Consider the following 6,000-nt stretch of genomic DNA (forward strand, 5'->3'; position numbering starts at 1 on the left):
TTTTTTTTTTTTTTTTAATTCTCGAAACAGACAAATCGGTCCTGTGAACACTCCTATCTACAGACATCCTTCGAGGGATGCAGTATCGGAATGGCAAGCGACTGCTTTAAATAGCCCGAACCTCTATTTAGAGGATTCAACCAGTCTTGGATGGACAAGAACAGGCTAAGAGGAGGCTCTTCCTTTGCTAACGTCAGCGTTGCTAGATTCAAAAACACAGAATTCAAAGACTGTTATAGGAGCGTAACTGATTTAATAATGAGAATTAAAAAAAAAAAAAATTTTAATGGTTGGGGCAGATGGAGTTAATTTTCGCTAAAATGGGAATTTTTCTGATGCGAACGATAAATCAGAAAACGGTTATTTAGTAGCCATGACAACAATATGAAATCCCATTTTCCAGTCTGCGCACAACCTATCCTGTGCTAATATTATTAAAGGGCTAATCTATCTCTGTACTATCAAAGGTGTGACTCCAGTGATTATTATGAAAGATTTCCCTTATAAGAAGGTTAACCCCATTTCTTAATAACTGTCCCAAAGGATTCCATCTTTTATCTTCGAACTTTTCAAATTACTGACTATCTTTTGCACTGATTCATCACTTATCGACATCAAAAAAATCCCCATAATGCAAGATTAGCTGGAAAATGTTAGATTTTAGTGAATTAACCCTTTGAATTCTTAATAATGGGTGTCCCCTCATCAGTCAAGAAGAGTACAACAATATTTTCTTGGTAGAGGGCGCCACTAGTGCAACTTGTCTTTTGCGATTGGTTAGATTTTTTACAGCTTACGTGGCTGTTTTCTCGTAATTATTATTGTATTTAAATAAATAAATAAATATAAATAAAGCGTTATCTCTTATATTCTCATTTCCTAGACGAGCCTTAGTCTTTATAAGGACTAGCTTAAATGGACGAAGCAAGAATGCTTTTCATCTTCCCCGTTATCTGTAGAGGACAGTGTAGGGATAAGGTGTTATTGAGCTATTAAAGCTCTGATCATGGCAGGAGGGTAACAGCAATAAGGTGTTATTGAGCTATGAAAGCTCTGATCATGGCAGGAGGGTAACAGCAATAAGGTGTTATTGAGCTATGAAAGCTCTGATCATGGCAGGAGGGTAACAGCAATAAGGTGTTATTGAGCTATGAAAGCTCTGATCATGGCAGGAGGGTGACAGCAATAGCCGAGCCTCAGTTAGAACTTCATTGGCTACAGCACTGCCATCCATTACCCTCCAAGGGTATTTTGGATTGAATGATTTCAGCAGGTGAGGTGGGTGCAATTTGAATGGAATGTGTGAGAGCTGAATTGAGCGAATATCTGACGTTACGATGGATCTTGTAGATATGACTAATATCAAGGTGGTCGTATGCGGGTTTGCATTGTTTTTCAAGATGAATTGCTATTGCCTCAGCTTTATCAGCATCAGTGTGGATGAGACCTGAATCTGTTTGAAGAGGGGAAAGAGGTTTATTTCTGTTTTTAATCTTTCGGATAAGATTCCATACAGAGTGATCCTCAGTGGAGATGGAGGTCAGTTTTTCTTCCCAGAGTTGAGTTCTATGAGCTGCGAGTGCATCTCTCACTGCAGAATTGAACCTGTTTAAGATCCGCTTGTCTTGTGGCGCCCTGGTGTTGTGGTATCTTTTTCTAGCCTTATTTTTTCCCTAATCAGATTCATAATATCTTCAGGCAAGTGGTTGGATTTGTGAGTAGTTGCAGGGGTAGTAACTGCTGCACAGGCTGCTGTAATCTACTCTGTTAGATTTTTGACAGCTGTTTCGATTTCCTCTTTTGATTTAATGATGGGAACAGGACCAATATATTTTGGAAGCACCTTGGAGAGCCTTTCCCAAGGAATAAATGAGTGAGGGGGGGGATAATTTTTCAAGATTTCCTAATTTTAACCGTATTGAGTTATTATCTGATGATAGATCATTGATTGTCATTAGATTGTATTGGAGTCTGATGTGCTGCAGTATGGCTATGTCCAATACATTAGCCCTACCACAGGTGTTGTGATGGGTGGGATCAGCAGGACCTATTACATGAAGGTTGTTGAAACCAGCATAGTTCTGTAGTATCTGTCCATTTTTGTTGGTGGAATGGCTATTCCAGGTAGAATGCTTGGCATTTAAATCACCTGCCACAATGGTAGGCTCTCCACTATCAAATAAGGCGTTCAAATCCGAAAATAATAATGATTTTTGTGGCGGATGGTATGCTGCAAAAATTTTTAATTTGCCGACAGAACTCGTGAGAATCTCAATGCCAGTGACCTCAAGATTGAAGGTAGGTTTATGGAGTGATGAGAGATAAAATTCTTGATGAAAATTGCCGTGCCTCCACCTCTGTGGGTTGATCTGTCAGTTCTGTACGATTGATATCCATAAATTTTGGGATTGTCTGCAGGTCTTAGATGCGTTTCATTTAGTAAAAGGACATCTGGCTGATGTCTGTGGACAAAATTTTGAAGTTCTAGGATCTTATTTCTCAAGCCGTTTGCATTCCAGGCTATGATCTCTAGGTAGTCTGGTTTTAATTTTTTACCGTTCATTAGTGAGCGCTGAAAATGATGACTTGGGTGTCTTTTAGAAATCTGTTAGTAGAACTTTGTGAAGGATTGGATCTGCTAAAATCTAATAGCATATTTGCCAAGGAAGCGGTAATGATAGCTATCAAATTTGGGCGTGATGCTGACTGTTCTAAGGATGTCTGTTTAGGGCGGGTCACATCCGCATATGTCCTAGACTGCTGTTTTTGAGGGTTTTTTTTGGGGGGGGCTCAGTTTTCAGCAGATGGGCTTTCAGCTCTGAGTCTTTATTCTGAACTTTAAGAGGCTGTGAAGTAGTCGCTGATGTAGGTGAGCTAATAGAAGAAGAGAATGTTTCTTCTTCAGATTTTCTATTAGGTGGATTATGCAAACATCCTCTGTAGTTGGCAGTGTGAGGACCGCCACAGTTGGCCGGGGTAGATTTTGGCTTAGAGCATGTGTTCGTTGGGTGACCGACCCCACACTTCAAGCATTTAAATTCGGCCCTACACATTTTCTGGGCATGACCAAACTTTTGACATCTATGGCATTGCCAGTTGAAGCTCTTTTTCTTAATGGTTCTACCGAGATTTTCAATCCACAGATGGTCGTCAAGTCATATATGTGTTAGTAGGTGTGACTGATCTCAGTCAACACTAGTGGCATTGGGGTCTTGTCCCTCTTGATCATTCTGCTGCAGATCTGTAGTGATTTCGTCTGTGGAGACATCCTCAGATACACCTCTGATCACCACCTTGATATTTTTTTCAGAACCAAGTGAGAATGTATGATACTGAATTCCACTGGTATTTAATTCAGATGTTAACCGACGATAGTCCATAACAGTCTTGGGGTGAATTTTAACACCATCTGTGACATTCTTTGCATGGTGGTAAGAGATCTTTAAGTTGTTCATTGTATTCCTTAGCGACATCCATTTCTTCTTTTCACGCAGAATAATCGGGGGATCTTTTCCCTTGAGGAAGTAGGAGAGTCTGGGACAGAGCCATCTTCTTCCATTACATCCACATTTGGTGGTTCGGAGGTCGCAGTTTTGCGCGCGCGAACCTCCTGATAATCAGTGTGGTCAGTAAGGAAATGATCTTCAGCCGTTGTTGCTATTTCGGTAGCGCTGTCTTGAAGAAGTTCTAGAAGTTGAGCGTCGTCTGTATCAGCTTCTTGTATTTCGTGAACTACTGCCTTACCTGGCCATTTTGTGTGAAGCAGATTTCCTATATGCTTGAAAATTGCCAGGAGCTGCTTGAAGTTAAGTTCCTCATACGGTGCATCTATGGTTGGACCCACGTTTTGTTCTGTGGAACAGGACATGACTTTCCTTTTCCACAGTATTGTAATAATAGACCTACTAAGTTGATTATTTGAACCTGTTTGAGAACCAAACCGGTTGACTATATACCAGTAAAACTACTCACTGCCAATAAATACTTGTCAAATTCCTGTGACTCACATTTTATATCCAGAGTCCTAATATAGAACTCAAGAATCCCCTAGAACAGTCCTTATAAGGACTGGCTTAAAGGGGCGAAGCAAGAATGCTTTTCATATTCCCCGTTATCTGTAGCGGACAGTGTAGGGATAAGGTTATTGAGCTATTATTTAAGCTCTGATCATGGCAGGAGGGTAACAGCAATAGCCGAGCCTCAGTTAGAGCTTCATAAGCTACAGCATTGCTATCCATGACCCTCCAAGGGTATTGGATTGAATGAATCAATCTAATCCATAATCCCCCCCTAGAACAGCCTCAAACAGCTCATTTGAAATATAATAATTATTATTATCTCTAAATGGTGTACGAATAATTTAAACGAATTAAAAAAAATTTAAAGGAAATCAAAATAAAACTGACAACATTTTTATTTTGTTTTATTTATTTAGTTAGTTTTTATATTTTTCTGGTGATTTTAAGCAACTTGAAGAAAGATATTCTGGCATAATCATATGATTCACTTTAAAACATTGTTATGCTGAGTAAAGATCCGCCCACAACCACACTTTTCACAGTATTTGCAACTTTCCATTGTCAACTGCGAAACAATAGCCCTGTTCGCCTAAATAGCTTTTATGAGATAAAGTTTCTACCTAAGAAAAAAGTACGAACCAGAAGAAACCACTCGATCAATGTCACATTACAAAACAGTGTTCCTTACCAGGAACGTGTTGGCGCTACAGGAACATGGAAAGATAGGCTCTCGCTGTTCCTGCCTATCACAAACACTCTTACAAGCAACCTGCATATTTCTTTGCTTGTAGTAAATAAACAATGGCTTTCATTATTATTTGAATGTAAAATAAAATTAAGAGTTCAATTTCAGTAAATCTACCAAAAGATGAAAAGAAATCTATTTAATTGTTTAAAGATTTCGTGAATGTAATTGTTGCAAAATATGTAATTTTCACTGTACAATATTGTATTTCAACAAAGTTTACAATTGTTGCGAAATGTACAACCAATCTGTTTTATCGTTTACAGATTAAAAAAATCGAGTTGATTTCAATTATTATGAAAAGTACAAGCAAATCGGATTTATTCTTTACGGATAAAAAATCGAGTAAATTTCAATTGTTGCAAAATAAATGATCAATCAGTTATCCATTATTGTTTACAAGTGAACAATTCCCGATTACATTTCAACAATGTTTGTTCAAATGTAACTGATTTTTTTTTAATTGTTGCAAAACAATATCTGTCAAATTCTCATAGTTTAGCATTTGCATAATTATTTGTGTAGTAAACGTAACAGACACACGAATAAATAAATAAATATGTCTGAAATAAAACAGTTCTGCCTTATGTTAAAGGCCAAAAAAAAATGCCGAGTTGCATATCACCAATGGTTTAGAATATTTGAAATGCAAAATTAACTTCTGGAAATAATTTTTCATAGACCTATGGGAATAGAGATAGGGAGGAAATGTTTTTTTATTATATTTTTAATGCTAATATTTGCTACTTTGAAGATGTGTTTATTATTATACACAAGTAGATGTTTTAACCATTTTTTTTAGATGGACGCATCAGGAAATTTATTCTAAGTACTCTTTTAATACGAAAATATCCGCGTTTGATATAATCAGCAAGCTCCAGAGAGAATTGGGAAGATTAATGGCTTTAAAGAGAGCACAAGAAATAATGAATTTTTTACGAAGTATTTTTTTTTTTCGTCTCGAAAGTGAGAGAGAAAAGAAAGAAAGTATTTTAAGAAACAAGATGTGTTGTCCTTTTAACTCCATCGGAAGTCGATGATAAGTAGTTGAAAACGAACAGAAGATTATTATGAAAAAGAAAAAAAATAGTACGATATGAAAAAAAAAAAAAACTAAAGTTGCGAGTAATCATCTGGCAGGATATTCTCAAGAAAATTGGAGTATTTTGAAGAGTCAGGATGTTAGAAAGGATTTTTTTAAATAAAAAATAAAAAATAAAGTGATGTAAAAATTCC

This window comes from Typopeltis vanoorti, chromosome 14 (genome assembly GCF_054136105.1).
Source record: "Typopeltis vanoorti isolate ZY-2024b chromosome 14, IOZ_Tvanoo_1.0, whole genome shotgun sequence".
NCBI lineage: Eukaryota > Metazoa > Arthropoda > Arachnida > Uropygi > Thelyphonidae > Typopeltis > Typopeltis vanoorti.